Consider the following 17,384-nt stretch of genomic DNA (forward strand, 5'->3'; position numbering starts at 1 on the left):
TCTCTAGTAGATTTGGGGCTGCTGAATCTGATGCCGTTCTCAGAAATGTTCCAGCACGTCACAATTTTTAGCTACAGGTCGCCAAAGTTGCATAAAACACTAGTTTTATTAATTTTTACATAAAAATTAAACAATGATTTATCCAAAAATTTTGGAACCTAATCCACCAAGCATACAAAATAGGACTTAAACTTGCATTTCAGATATAATTTGAATAAAATTACACGGTTAAATTTAGATTTAAGATCGATTTTTTTCAACTTGCTTACAGTCTCCATACAAAATTTTTCGTTTCTCTTATATGGCAAAATACAATACTTTTCTAAACTAACAAAAACTAACCTTTGAGCATCGGAAGCATTATGAACTTTGTCTATAAATATTGTTATACACATGAAGTTTTAGTTCTGAGGCAAATTAAGCAAATAATTTGCCATACAAGCTGGTAAACTTGCATGCAAGTTGGCTGAAATGTTCAAATTAAGCATTTTCAACAATTGGATGTTTTTTGCTCAATAGGTAGTAGATGCATCATATTCTTCTATTTTCATTCAAAATAGGGAATATGCAGGTATGCAGCCGTGTGAATTGCAAATCATTTAATTTGAGGTAGGAGCTTTCGTTCAGTGTAATCTGAATTTTTCTGCATAATGACTCATTATTATTAATGAGTGACGTTTAATTTCAGGGATTATCTACAAATACGAAAAGTTAGCTATACATAAACTAGTTTTTGCACAGTTTTGGGTTACCGAAGAGAACATTTGAGTTGCTGATAATAGTAATTGCATTGCCTCGTGACTTTGGTGAGCAAAAATAGATGATTTAGAGAACAAAAAAGTGTTTTGTGTATAATAACCTATAAATGAAGAGTGCCCAAATATATTTCAGGTGTCTCCTGCTGATTGTTGTGCTTTATTGTTGTGAATAATTGCCTTCTTAAAAGGTCAGGTGCTTACACGGTGGTTTGCGAATACCCTTTAATGGGTAAAAAAAATACCCATTATCGAATAGCAATCATTTCTGTCATAAAATGGGGGAATTTTGAAATCATGAAAAGGGTAAATAAACACCCATTATGTTTTGGCCATTGCTGATTACAAATGGGTATTCAAAAACTCATTTATGGGTGAAAAAATAGTTAAGCAAACATTCCATGCAACTGTGTTGTGCTCAGTTCCGAAGATTAAGTATAATAATAAATAAAAGTTCATCTTTTCTTTCTTTGCAAAAACAGCGTTCAAAGAAGAGGTAAGGCTTATATAGTATTGTTAAATTTATGTTGATCTCAAATTACACAGACATTTCAGATTTCCCTGTTATTCCTGCCTCGGTTCCAGCCGGCTGCAGCAAAATACCAACAATTGACAGATTAGAGGAACTTATGTGTGAATAATATAAAAGTAAGTTAATTTAAACTATATTTGTAAAATAATTCTTATTGTTCGTAATAAAAAAGTATTTGTATTGTAATTTTATTTCGAAACACATTATTTAAGTTGAGGTTATGATAATTTGCATTCCCCTTCTAAAAATGGGTAAATTTTTACCCTTTTTATGCCGCAAGCGAGATTTACAAAAAGGGTAAAAATTTACCCATCATGTGACAGAAACCGCTTTTACCCGTTAAAGAGTAAACCGTGTTTACTCTTTAAATGTGGAGAGGCACTTCTAGCGGAAATGGGTAAATTTTTACCCATTAAAGGGTATTCTCAAACGACCGTGTAGACTGCCGAGAAAGCGTAAGTTCCCCCATATGGCGAATTTCGAATCGTATCCTTCAATTTATTTCTCATTAATTCCGGGAATTAGTTCATGAATCCTTTCAAAAAGCGTTCGAGGATGTTTCAAAAGCTATGTCCAGGATTCCTGTAGTAGTTTCTTCCGAGATTCTTTCACTCTTCAAATGCATTAGTCAAGTATCGTGTGGTATAGATAAAAAAATGACAAAAAATGGCAACGATCCAGCAGAAAGGTTCAGTAGTTATTCTTCTCCTTATATTCTTTAAATATTTCATAAGAAACCAGTCAGTAATTCTCTATGGAATTTCTCCAAAGACTCGTTCAAAATTAACTAGAAGGATTACCAGAGTAATTCCTTCAAGGATATTCCAGGGATAAGACAATAAACTTTGAGATTACTTCTTCCAGAGATTGCTCCATATTTAAGGACATGAATGTGACTCTTAGGCTAAGATCTAAGGATTTTCCCCAGAACTTGTTCAGTATTAATTTCAATAATTCTCCTAAGACATTTCCACGGAGTTCTTAAAGATTTCTTCATTCATTTTGCCAAGATTTTGTTCCAGTCTAAATTTCTTAAAGTGTTCCATCAGAAATTCTTCAAATACTGTTGAAAACTTTCTTCCAAGAATTTCTTCAGAAAGTTCAACACAAACTTCAGATGATTCCTCCAGCAATTCCTTAAAGAACTTTTTTCAGTCAATTCTCTACAAATTTTTGGAAAAACTTCCCATAAATATTTCAGCGAGGATTTCTGCAGATTTTTCCATAGAGTTTTATTGAAAGAATCGTCAAACATAACCCCGAAAAATGTCTCAAGGAATTACTAAATTGATTTCTTTCAGGATATCTGCATAAATTAACAAAATAAATTTTGAAAATGCTTCAAGGATTCCCACTGGAACTTTCCCCAATGATTTTCCTGGAACATAAGTTTCTCCCTTGAGAACTAGGTAAGTAATTTCGTTTAGCCTTCAGAAATTCTTATAGAAATTTTTCAAGGACTTTTGAAAGAATTTTTCAGAAATTCATATAAATGGGATTCTTTATGCAAATTTCCATTTTGAAACCTCAAAGCCATTAAAAATAGGAAACCAAATCTTTTTAAACCTTCAATACCCAGCCCCGCGTTTAGACAGGTTACCCCTCGGAATTTTGTGTATTTTTTCGTAACTCGAAAATCATGATTTTATTTTTGACTTAAGTCTACACATATGAGGAAAATTTTTTGTGACATTTGAAGCATTTTTGTGTTTTAGACAAATGTTTTTATGATTCTCATATATTGTGTTACCTATAAATTCGCACATTTGATATTTTCCCACAACCAACCTATCACATTACAGAGCTTGGTGGTATTAAATTGACTCTTTTCTTATATTAGTGACATGGAAAATAAAATACGATTCCGAAAAAGATTTCATAAGGTATCCTATAGAGACTACAAGAAAAAATGGAAAGCATAGGTATAAAGCAAAAATAAAAATAAGAAAAATCAAAAACCAAAATTTTTATGTTCGCGAATAAAAGTATATCTTTTTCAAAACGTGTTGAGATCGATTTTAGATAGTGAAAAATGATATTTGGATCAAAAATAAAAACTTGGGTAACAGTAAAACAGCTTAAAAACTTGCTATGCATTTTTAAAATCGTGCATGCCTGATTTCATCTAAGAGAAGTTTAAAAAAAACCCGGAATTTGGAAGAAGTGAGAACTATTGTTTAACTTTCAAAAACATGAAATTCCTTGGTTGTAATAAAATCATTACTGCATCCTCATCAAGAAAATTCATGTAGGTGGCTCCTCATTGTTGGTTGATATATTTAACAAATATTTCCATGTGGCATATTTTCCTGAAAAATGGAAAAATGCTTGGACTGTACCAATTTAAAACCGGCAAAAGCAACTAGCTGCACTAAAACACTAAACTTTTTGAAAAAGTTAATCTTAAAAGAATAGTGGTTCACATCAATGAAATTCATTTTTCGGTCAATCAACAGATTGAATGCCAACATAGACATGGCACTTTTGATTCCGAACTAAAAAAATGTGATAGCTTGCGTAATTTCTTTTGCATAACTACTAACTAAACAACCGTAGATCCAGTAATCGATTTATTAACGAGCATCTTGACACACATCCCTTAGCTTCCAGAACCATGGCAGTTCACAATGGCCCATAGGTACTAAAATTCATTACACAACAACTTTGTCCTGCAGCATTCTGCTAAACTTCACTACATTACAGATTTTCCTCGTAATCCTCCTGCAGAAAGTATGTTCGGCATCGCTTAATGAACAATGGGCAAATCCCTATAGAAAAGAGCTCATCTGCTCCACTCGAGCGTCGAACGAGATCAGCTCAAGTGTAAGATTGAGGAGCTTTTATTTTAAAATTCTTTACCATCTCTTCGGAAAAACTTCACTATCCCTGTTCGTTCCCTGTCCGTGCACCCTTATTTAAAACTTGACTGGGTTGGAAGATTTCTTTATTCTTATCGGCACAGCCAGCATCGAGCGCTCGAAAATGGGAATGCCGAGCAGTTTCCTTACTTGTTTCCTTCTAATTTCGAAGTGAAGTGTCCACTTCTGGGGGTAGTCTCTGAATGGGCGAAAAGGTATTTGGAAATCGCTCTTCAACAATGATGCTTTGAAGCTCGGAGCAGAAAAGAGCACACCGACTGCTATCCCCATTCCTATCGAGAAGAGGTTGCCGATGTACAATGATCCCACAGGTATGATCCACCAGAATCGGGTGCGTGTTATGTGAATCAAGTGCTAAGATCCATGAACATTGAACATTTTTTCTGACTCATAAATTGTGGGATCACTGTACGTCAGATAACACATTTTCTTACTGTATGGGTCAGAGTAAGTAAATCAGTAGATAGATGGTGGTTGAATGTACGTACATACCGTTGGTTTGACCCTGAGAAAGGTGCATTGCTGACTTTGAAGATCTACTACAAGTGGATTACTGAAGTTATCTGTTTGTTGCATAATAAGAAGTGATTTGATTCTGCAAGCTTTCCTTAATACTGATTTACATTCCCTATCATTAACTATCATTCTTAACATTGCATAGTAATAGTGCAGCTCCAGAGTTACAAATGCGGGGCCATAGTCCTGTGGGATACTTTCCGTAGAAAATGTGTTTGATAGGTACTGTATAATGAACTAAACAATAATTTCTAATCAATAATGTTCCCCACTGTTTGACGCAATACGCGGCGGCGCTTGTGAGTTCAAAGTTTTTCAGTTTGAATATTTACTCAGATTTTCAGAAGATTTTTGTTCTAGCATAAACATATGTTAGGGGTCGTCCATAAATGACGTAGCTCTTTAGGGGGGAGGGGGGTCTTCACGAATTTGTGACGAAGTGTGACGAGGGGGAGGGAGGGGTTCTAGCTACTGTACGTAGCATTTTGAATCAAGTCCGTAAAAAGAAAGGCGCTGAAGAAAATTGCATACAATTATTTTTTATGAAACTTCTTTTTATTTGCTTATAAACTTGGGTTATGAAATTTGATTAGGCTTCAAAACATTCATATGACAAGATTGAAAAAATATCTATGAAACTTTAGATTTTCTTCATAAATGCAATCAAACAGATGTTTTGAAGCTTTAAATAATAATGTGAATATTATATCATATTCGCGTCTAAATTAATAAAATGATAAATAAACAAAATAAGTTTAATGAATTGAATAAAAATCAATGCTAGAGCATATTTTTTGCCATTTGTTAACATGACATAAAGTCAGCCGTTTTAGTTTTATCCATATTTTCTGTTGGGACTTTATTTCTTCAAGAAAATAAAATATGCTCTTCTTGGCAAATATAACATTTAAAGCAAGATATTTATTCCGTGAATTATGCCTTCAATGTTGCAGGAGATCTCCACCCAATCAACTCATCATTTGTTTTGATATATCAATGCTCTTGATGGAATAGCCTGAATATTAATGAGGATAATAGATTCGAGTGTTAACAAAATTGCCCTATCATTAAATTTTGTTAATAACTCGGTGATTTGAAGAATTTTTATTATTCAACGGTTTTATTATAGGTTGTGTAAGATTATTTCAGTATGGAAACAATAATAAAAATCAACTGAAATATTAATAGAGATTATTGCATTTGTATAATAATCGCTAAAATTTTCTAAACATTCCAAACATTTCAAGTGTAATCTTTTATTTATCTGGCCACTGTTTGCTAAAATGATTGGAAATTGAATAATATTAACGATGATTCATTTCAAATTAATATATTTTCTTGATCATCTTCATTGAAATCTATTTCCTAACAACGAATAATTTAAAAAAAACAATCCTCTAATAAAACGAATTTTTTGTTCAATATATTATAAAATATATTGGACCCTAACTCGACAGTAACGAGCATCATCAATCCAATCATTTTTTTTTCACATTTTTTATAGTAAACTTGTTTTTTTATGGTAAGAACAGCAATAGTAATATAATTTAGTCTATAAGAAACTGGAAACGAAAACCAAGGAAAATGTTTATTTAAAACTTTTCCAAATAACTTTTCAGCGCTACTGTATATCAAACTGTTAGAATAGATTATCCTTTCATTTCAGTTAGTAATTAATGTCAAACTTTGTATTGAACTTCTGAATTCCAATATTTTGTTTCAACCCAGTCACTAAGGAAAAAAAATAAAAAAAATGTAGGGGGGGGGGGTACTCGATATGCTACGTATTTTCCAGGGGGGAGTACCAGCATTTGTGACGAAATGCTACGAGGGGGGAGGGGGGGTGTAAAAAATCAGTGAAAAATGCTACGTCATTTATGGACGGCCCCTTATCTGTGCTTTAGATATGAATTACTATTGAATAAAACAAGTTAAAAATTTAGTTACTATCCATTATTTGTATTTTCGGAAAGAATGTTTTGCTGGTTTGTTTTTCATTTCAAGATTATATATGTTTTGAGCGTTAAATTAGTGTTTTAAGCGTTTTATATCATCGACAACATTGATTCTATGACTTCCATCTTCGCCATTGTCCGCTGGATAGGAGTAAGTGGCACTAAAGAAGGCTACATGTGGTAGTCGAAATACGCGTATCTGTCAAAGATAGGTAATTAGGGTGGAATTAAAAGATAAAAAGTACTCCATTCTACTTTTTTGTTTCTCTAAAGAGATTCTACTCAGAGGATTCAAACATATTAAAAAGACTTATATGTATGCTTATTATCGACAAATTCCGATGAAATTTCACTAAAGATTAAATAAAGGTTTCAAAGGATGAATGCTGCTGACCTATCATTCAAATGCACTGTTTTTTTTTTCGTGCTTATCCTGAACGACCACACCGTGAAGAAAAGCTGACATTTATGATTGACAATGCCCCCCAAGATGCCAATTTGGCGAGCAATTTGCCGTTGACCGTTATCCTTGGTGACGATATGAAGATCCCAGGTAGCTTTTCGACCGAACACTGAGGCTTACGTTGGGAAAACCGTCCTGTACGTCACACCAACGATTTTCACGCAGTTTTGCAACTTAGAGCTGCCTTTTCCCGGCTGAGGAAAGATCGTTCATCCCATGCCATGGAGATTAAAATGGGTAAATTTATTTCCAATAAAATACATGCTAATACCCGGTAAACACCCCTTGACGACCACTAACTGGAAGACGGGCATCCCGTTGAGAAGGAACGAAACGAATAGAAAGATGATTTTCATCCCTTAAGAAACGAAAGGACCAACGACGACGGGTCCCTTTCTTTCTCGGCTCGGTGACAGCAAACAAGGGAAATTTCTGAGCCATTTCAGCCAACAGTAAAGAAACTTCCGGGAACGCAATCCAAGAAGAACGGTGTGAAAAGGTAGGCGCTATCAAGCCGACATCCTAGAGTAAAAAAAATATCCGCAAGTATTTTCCGTAATCCGAATCAATTACGCTTTCCACTTTGATATTATGGGTTAAGGATGACTTCGAAGAGGTTTGAACGAAATGCAGAAACGGGCATTCTATGCTCTTTTCTGAACTAGAAAGGGCTCTAAGCTGACATAGTCAAACACAAATTTATGAGAAATTGTCAGGTGAGCTTCAATTGCTAGAGGACGAAAAATGCTTGGAAAAATGATGCCGAACGATTTACCCAATCTATTTTTTTTTATCCGAAGCTACAACTCTTCGCTGTAATGAAGTATTTAGAATAAGCTTCTTATTAACGTGGACTATCATCTTTTAGATGTACCCGCATTAGCATAATACAACCCCTTTCTACCGTTCATTGAATCTCAAGAATAAATGTTGATTTTATGAACCCAGCTGTAAATTCATTTTGCTCACTAACTGAACCAAAATTGAGGTACTGATCAAATCTTGCATAACTTCTGAACTCGCCCTGAAAGCCATTGGTAAAATCAAATTGTTGTTGAGGAAACGAATGGATTTACACGATATTTAACAAGGCTTCGACAAGAGAAGTGGTGGTAGTTTTTAACTAAGTTCGTTTTTTTTCGCAAAAACATCGCGATACACACTCGGTTACCAATGGCTTTAAGGGCGAGATCATAAGTTAAGTGAGAACTCTTCGATATGTGAATGCAAAAATAGTAACCTCAACAGAAATGGCTCTCCGTTAATAACAATGATATTGTCCATTAAAGTTGAAAAGTAGACTCCGTCTCCGTTTTAGCGTAGCGTTTTGTTATGTTTATACAGCAACATTGAATTATATGTAATTAACGCCAATGAACCCAACAGACTGCGAAAAACAGTTTGATATATTCCCCAAAACTTCTTTACTTGCACAGGTCACGCACATCTTTCCTACCCACCATATTTATAACCTAATCGATAGCAAGATTTATTATCTGTGAAACATCGTACCTTCTCGGTTCATCTATCTATCATTATATTGATATCTGCAGAGAGCAGCTCTACCAAAGTTTCAGTCTCGTTCCCATTCGACCCGAATCTAAATGATACAAAGACACGATACTTCCGGTGGCTCGCAACGTGTACAATTTTATTGACCATTCGCAGACCGTGCTGCGCGGAGGCGAAAGTAATGAACAGGTGAAATTTATCGTTCTAGTAGGCAATCGTAAAAAGTAACATTAGCACGCTGGTTTCCATTCTAGGAGCACGGGAGCATTAGTCCTAGTAGCGGTGCCCAGAGCACCGTCAACCCCAACATGAGATGGGAGTTTGCTTGACTTGGTTAAACCATTATCATCACGCAAGTCAATATTTGTTTAACCCATTAACACCCAAGGTATCTCACAATAGGAACTCAGCTTCTTATTTGCTATTTATAGTTGTATTCACATAAATTCAACCTTATTTCACAGAATAAATAATGTCTATGGTGGGGATCCAATACATATCTTTAAGGTGTGTCATATAGGTATATCTGGTTGTTTAATAAGATTATTCTCAAGATTTATCAAATATATTTTAATATAAGTCGACCGAACTCAATGTGAAGAAGTTAAAAACTGTCGGTTGTCCAAAAATTACGTCACGCGCCCAGATGAAGAGAGGGGGTGTCAGGAAAACGTGACAACCCATATGGAAAATTTAAACCTAGAGAAAAAGTGTGATAAAAGGCTAAGAGGAGAGGATGAACATCTCTTAGTCTTCTCACGTCACCCGAGATGAGAATTACTCGCCTCGACATACACGCCGCGCAAAATAAGCACCAGTTATATTTGCATCGGACGTACATGTTCTCGTGACCACAATTTTTTGTTCTAAATGTTACGTCTGCTTGTCTGTGATCAACCTCTTAGTACATGGTGTGACTGAGATTTAACAGCGATCCAAGTACATCTATATATTTGAATCAGATTTTCGTTAGCGACAAACACAAATTCGTCATTCAGTTCAATGACAGTCGAATATTGGACTTCGGCTATTACAACCTTTAAAAATCTCGCGCAACTTTTCGAAAGGACCAATCCAACATTGAAAGGCTCTCTATGTTTACTTTCTCCTTAATCAATAACTGAGTCACATTAACCTCTTCTGTTGCGTTTTTTTTTTTTAATGCAACGCTAGTCAAGGAAATTGCCTTTCGATCTATAGTGAAAAACTTCCCAAAAGCTTTAGTATTCCACTGTTATAATCGTAAAAGAAAGAGAAAGGAGAGAATCTCTCCATTACACATATGTGCTTTAGTAATATTCATGGAGATTTAATGTTACTACCAGCTGCTCCTGGGTGTTTTTGGATGTCTGTTAGGTTTAAAAATATTTCTTAAATAATGTCATGGTTCATGAAAAAAAAATGTTACATAGTTATTAGCACTCAAAAAAGCCTATTGTTCCTCGACTCGATAGGATGTTTTCATTGCTACACTTTTTTAAATTTTATGGAGTTGAGCACTCGACACTGAAGAAGTTTGTAAGTCACAGACGAAACAGGCCTATCTGTCTAGAAAAGGGACGATTCAAATATGACGTCCATCGTTTTTCGGGATTTCTAGACCCCCCTCCCCCCTCTGTCACGCTTTCTCCAATACCTTCTAGACGTACTGTCACACTTTTGTAGACCCCCCCTCCCCCTAATGATGGACGTCATTTTTGAATGACGAAGATTGTAACGATTTTTGCCTGAAATTATTGATTATTTTATTTGACATTTGTTCCAATGTTTCAACATTGGATATTCTATGTAACTCGTTGGTACTATACCAGGGAGGAAGCTTCAGAATCATTTTCAAAATTTTATTTTGAAACCTCTGCAGAGCTTTCTTCCTGGTATTACAACAGCTAGTCCATATTGGTACAGTATGCAACATGGCTGGCCTGAAAATTTGTTTGAATATCAAAAGCTTGTTCTTAAGACAAAGTTTTGATTTTCTATTGATAAGTGGATAGAGATATTTTACATATTTATTACATTTGGCTTGAATGCCCTCAATATGATTTATGAAAGTTAAATTCTTATCTAGCATGAGCCCTAGATACTTAACTCTCATCGTGACAACATGTCTACTTGAAGATTTCAAATAAAGAGCTTTTGGTTTATGTGGGAATATTATTAGTTGAGTTTTGGAAGCATTAGGAGAAATCTTCAATTTTTGCAAGTATGAAGAAAAAATATCCAAACTTTTTTTCAATCGACTACAGATGACACGCAAGCTTCGTCCTTTGTCGGAGAGGCCTGTGTCATCCGCAAACAAGGATTTTTGACATCCCTGAGGTAACTCAGGTAAGTCAGATGTGAAAATATTGTATAATATTGGTCCCAAAATGCTGCCTTGGGGAACACCAGCTCTTACAGGAAGTCTTCCAGATCTGGAGTTCTGATAATTAACCTGAAGTGTACGATTTGACAGATAACTTTGAATTATTCTAACAATGTCTGTTGGAAAATTAAAGTTTTTTTTATTTTACGATCAAACTTTCATACCAAACACTGTCGATTGCTTTTTCTATGTCTAGAAAAGCAAGACCAGTAGAGTAGCCTTTAGATTTGTTGGAACGGATCAAATTTGTTACTCGTAAAAGTTGATGAGTGGTCGAATGTACATGGCGGAATCCGAACTGTTCATTGGCAAAAATTGAATTTTCGTTGATGTGGGCCATCATTCTGTTTGTTATTATCAGTAAACGTTTTTTCAAAAAGTTTACTGATGGAGGAAAGCAAACTGATTGGACGATAGCTAGAAGCTTCTGCAGGATTTTTGTCTGGTTTTAAAATTGGAACAACCTTAGCATTTTTCCATTTGTCACGAAAATATGCTAATTGAAAACATTTGTTGAATATATCAACTAAAAATGATAAGCTACTTTCTGGAAGTTTCTTGATGAGGATGTAGAAAATTCCATCATCGCCAGGAGCTTACTGTTTTTATTATGAGCACTTCCATAGTTAGCTCTCAGTCTTTCTTTGCCGACTTGTCAGTTTTGCATTCGTATATCGTGTGGCAAGTACGATAATACTCTATACTCAGGGAAGTCAAAGAAATTTCCATTACGAAAAGATCCTGGACCGACCGAGATTCGAACCCAGTCACCTTAAGCATGGATTTGCTTTGTAGCCGCGGACTCTAACCACTTGGCTAAGAAAGGCCCTTATTTATTGTTTTATCACTGGGCATCAACATAGGCAAACAAAATATTTACCGAATAGTGTCATTTTAGGAATGAATCCCGAACTGGCATATTTTAAGGCGAAAATATTTCATTTAGTTGATCAACTTTGTCGAAGAAACCAACTTTATATCTATTCACTGAACTGAGATATAAACGAATAAAATATCCGTCAACTAGGGCCATCTAGGAGCGTTTTCCGAACCAGTAAAATTGCAGGCAAATAGGTCTCATTTAGTTGATTAAATTTGTCGAAATACAAAATTTGTGCCTCATCGATGGACTGACATACTTATATCTAAGTGAAATAAATATTTGTACATCGAAAGGTCATGTAATATATTGCTGGAGTCTGTGCACCACCTGGTGAGTGAATTCTGAATTGAAACATTTAACCCTTGAAAGCCCAGGACGAATCTTGATTTTTTAAATAGCCATAATTGAAAGACTAGTACACCAATTAATTTGAAATAAATTTTGAAGTAAATGCGGTTCGATGGTCTTATAATCCTTGGGTGAAACAGCCCCCTGACCCCACCCCAAGGGGCGGCGAGAGGTTCAAAAATTTCCAAACGTGTATCTCAACATCCAAATTAGCTAAAAGTTTGGTGTTTTAGGGCAAACTTGTTCAGGAGATCAAAGTCTATCTGACGATACAAAATCTGATTGAGAATCCATCCGCTAATCATCTGTATCTCAAAATTGGCGACAAATTTCATTCAATTGTTTGTATCTCAAGATCAGTATCAGCAAGAAGGTTGGCGTCTTCGGCAAAGCTGTACAGCAGATCAAGAACTGTCTGGCGTTGGAGAGTCTGATAAGGAATTTCCGGTAGGTGGCGCTAGGGGGATTTTTTTTCTATTGTCTATATCTCACGATCTTTATCAGCTAAAAGGTAGGTGTCTTCAGCTCTTCAGCAGATCGACTATCTAGTGGTGAAAAATCTGATTGGAAATTGTCTGTATCTCAAGATCCGAATCAACTAGTGTCTTAGGCAAAGCAGTTCAGCTGATCAAGAGCTATCTAGCGGTGAAGAGTCTGATTGAAAAATTTCCGCTAAATGGTGCTAGTGTTTTTTTTTTTTGTTTAAATTGTCTATATCTCATGATCCTTATCAGCAAGAAGATTGGTATCTTCGGCAAAGATATTTAGCATGTCAAGGGCTATTTGGCGGTGAAGAGTCTAATTGGTAATTTATCCGATAGGCGGCGCTAGTAAACACAGATCTTCAATCTTTTCTACCTCAAGATCCTCAACAGCTAGAATGTTCGTGTTTTCGGCAAAGATGTTTAGCAGTTTGAGGGCTATCTGGAGGTGGAAATTTTGGCGCCAATGTATATCCGACCAGATATTATTACCAATGCATTTCTCAAACAGTTATGAAGTATGCCTAAAATTATCTGCATAAAAACGCTGATCAGATTTGGAATAACTAATCAAAGCCTGATTGGACTCATGACCGTAGCAAATCAGCAGCAATATTGTTGATCATGTCTTTATTAGGTAGAAAGTAGTTGTCTTCGGCAAAAATATTCAGTTCGTGGTCTATATGAAAGTGAAAATTGTAGGCGGCGCTAGTAACATTTTTTTTTTCAATTGTTTGTATCTCAAGATCCTTATAAACTAGAAGGTTAGTGTTTATAGCCAAGCCATTCAACAGAAGGGCTATTTAGTAGAGGAAAATTAGATAAGAATCACATCCACTTGGTGATGCTGGTAACAAATTTATGAATGAATTGTATCTTTTTCTGGATATAGCTACTGACATTTTGATAGAACTAATGTATTTCAAGATCATGGTTGTACGATTTATGAACTTCATGGCCGTGCGGTCAGTGTCGTAAGACTCTAACAAGGTTAAACGTGCAAGGTTCAACTTCCATTTCAGCCTTTGAAATGATTCGTGAGAAATGTTTCTAGGCAGTGCCATTAGAGCAGCGAGCTTGTCTGTTGTCTAATGTTAAGTTAGGCAGCGTCCATTCAATTAATTACGTAATGCTATTTTCGACCCCCTCCCCCTTACCTAAGTAACGCTTTTTGCATGAAAAATTTACAATTTTGTATGGACCGTAACGTTTGAGCCTACTCTACCCTTCCCCTAGAGAGTTACGTTATTTGTGGATAGCACCTTGCAGTATGTGCAGCTTCATTTCAAAAGACGATACCCTTGTAGATTTTGTATAATGATTGTATTGTTTGGTGGATTGGATTACAATAACGAGCTATTCTCGCTGCGATCAGCGTGGTTTTAGCAACACACCACTTGTAGATATATTTTTAATTTGGAGTTATAAAACCTGCTTGAATGATGCACTTTTACTTGATAACAAAATTTATTCACTGAAATTGTGTATATACATTCTACGTTTTTAAAATTATCAAAATGCAATTGGGGATATTCATCACCTGATTTGCTAAAACACCATCGAGTCAGAAAGGTGTTTTTCAATATTTGATTTTTGATTAATTTACCATTAATACATTCAAAACAATGGTTTTGACGTAAAAATAAGGATAACACAAAACACATATTTTTCACTTTAAAATGAGTTGTCAAACTACTTTTGTACGTTTTAAATTAAGACATCAACCTAACTTACAGGATTTTTTTTAGAATTGCGAATGAAATTGTTATAAAAGCTGCTTAGAAACTAACTGTTAGAAAACTTTTGATTTGCGTTGAATAACTTTGCCGACAGCACCAATCTTCTAGCTTATCAATATCTCGGGATAGAGAATATTGGAAAAACGTTATCAGGATAACCAATCGGATGAATGCCCAGTGAGTTTGTCTACCGTCATCTAGCGGATAAAGTATCAATTAAATTTATCACCGCCAAAATGCCCTCAATTTGCTGAATATCTTTGCCGAAGACACCAACCTTCTAGCTGATAAGAATCTTGATGTAGAGATAATTGTAGATTATTTTTATTACGGCCACCTAGTGGAAAAATTTCCAACCAGACTCTTTACCGCCAGATATCCGTTGATCTGCTGAACAGCTTTGCCGAAGACATCAATCTTTCAGCTGATAAGGATCTTATGATTCAGATGATTGAATAAAATAAATCACTAGCACCGCCTAGCGGTTTAGTTATCAATCAGATTTTTAATCACCAGATAGTCCTTGATCTGTCTAACAACTTTGTCGAAGACATCAACCTTCTAGCTCATTTGGATGTTAAGATATACGATTGAGGCCAATTTTGGACCCCTTGTGTCCACGCTTTTTCCGTTACTTGAAAATATGGAGAAGTAAGGGGAGATGTCCCACCCAAGGATTCAACTAAGACCAACTAACCGTATTTACTTCAAAATTCATTTCAAATTCGAAAGTCTTCGAATTGTGACCATACAAAAATTCATAGTTCGTCTCGGGCTTTTAAGGGTTAACAAATGGAAATCCGCAGTCTTGTGATCAACTTTGCAGAAGACAACGTTCTCCTAAACCTCATTATTTTCATGATATTTGCACTACAAGTACTATTTATAGGACGCTGAGAGTTCGAGGCTTCTGTCCTATTTGAAAGACGCTGGATGGATATGGGTTAAACAAGAAAAAATCCCCATACAATACCCTACCATATTACGATCATAACCTTGGATCGAAAGATAATTTCGTTACCTCCACGCCAAAAGTTCAAAAGACGTCATTATACGTGATTCCCCGCTAAATTCAATTGGGAGAGCTCGCGTTTCGTAATTAGTGAAGAACGGCGCTTTCGATGTCTGACTCGATAGAATTCCAATTATCTTAATATGCGTATTTCGCCTACATAGCTTTTCCGAAGTAGTGTGTGCCACACCTGGATTCTCGCTGTATCTCTCTGGATGCTGTACGCTAGCTGTAAGGATACAGAACTTGTCTTCCGAGCGTCGTTGTTCTCAATGCTCGAGGAGAGCAGCATGGCAGAATGGCGCTTTGCTCGCTGATAGCGTGCGCTAATAGCTTTTAATTAAATAATGCTTTTAGTGGGTCACCGTTACCACCTGTTGTAAGTGATAGTGCCTAATAATCATTAAGGCACACGAATGGCATCGGTTACTACTGCTCGCTCGTGCCATCATCCTTATCTTGAACACCATCTCACGCGTAGGAAGCAATATAATGGACAAAACCAAAACCATATGATGTCTGTGTGTGGGAGTCAACGCAAAAAGTTTAGCACAAAGGGTTGTAATGACGGTGAATCTCGCAGGGTTTCCTCTGAATGACTCTCCCTCTGCGTGCGGTAACAGGTTGCTCGAGCGAACACGAATGTGTTGCATGTTGAGAAGCTCTGCAGAAGATTCTTTTGACTGGTACTACAATGTGTACTTGATGGGAAACGATTAACGAATGTAACGTTTGTCGCTACTTGAAAACAAATTCTCTTAGATGCAATATGTATGTAGTGGGATTTAAAAACATGTACATTAGTGTGGGACAATATTTAGATTCTCGCTCCAGTCCACTTTTTGGATTGCATTCAGGTCTCATTACAACTGTGCAAAATTGCAGTTTGATCGGAGGAACTATATTTAAGCCGTTCAAAGTTTGTATAGGATTTACCATGGGAAAACTTACTTTTGTAAAGAAAAATCGCCAGAGGTCGCCCATTGAACTCTATAAAAATTCTGAACCCATACCTCGATGGGTATTTTTACGATGCATACACTCTTAAAAAATGAAATTTAAGTTTGACTGAAACCTTGTTTTGACTTAATAATATTATAATATTGCCGAAGACCGCGAAACAATTCGACACATGTGAAAAAAGTTATTCAATGAAAACTTATTGGCAAGGCGACGTTGATTAACACGTAAAGGAATAACAATAATAACAAAATCAAGCAAAATTAACGAATTGTCTATGCTTAATAACTTTTGTCACAAGCATAGGATTGCTTTGCGGTCTTCAACAATGTTGTTCATCGTAGAAATACCTATCGACATCTGTGCACAGAATTTCAATAAAGGACAATGGGTGACCTCTGGCGATTTTTCTTTGCAAAAGTAAATTTTCCCATAGTAAATCTCATACAAACTTTAAACAGCTGGTGCTAAATTATAGTTTCACCGATCAAGCTGAAATTTTGCACAGTTGTTATGGGACCTAAATGCAATCCAAAAAGTGGACTGGAGCGAGAATCTAAATTTTTCATATAACCGTGTCCCAGGCTTGAACATTCATTAGGGTGAAGATGTATTGAAAGCAAACCTAGATTGTTCAAGATGTCTAGAAAATTTCACATGTCTAGAAAACCAGACAATAGTTTTAGCTGGAAATTTTATTAATTGATACTTGAGCTGCTTATAACCAATCAATCTAGTTTTCAGCAAAATTTTTCAGCTCGAACGGTTGTCTGGTTCTTCGTCGTAGTAATTCAGAATGTTTACAGGTGAGTTTATATCACTCGCTTATAAGATAAAAAACGCTTTCAATTAACTTAACTTAAATATATAACGCATCAATCGTAGCAATAGAAGATTGCAACGATTTATGTTTAAAATTATCGATCATTTTATTCAATAATGAATTTTATATTTAAGGTGAAGATGGATCGAAGCCAATGTTC

This window comes from Aedes aegypti, chromosome 2 (assembly GCF_002204515.2).
Source record: "Aedes aegypti strain LVP_AGWG chromosome 2, AaegL5.0 Primary Assembly, whole genome shotgun sequence".
Lineage (NCBI taxonomy): Eukaryota > Metazoa > Arthropoda > Insecta > Diptera > Culicidae > Aedes > Aedes aegypti.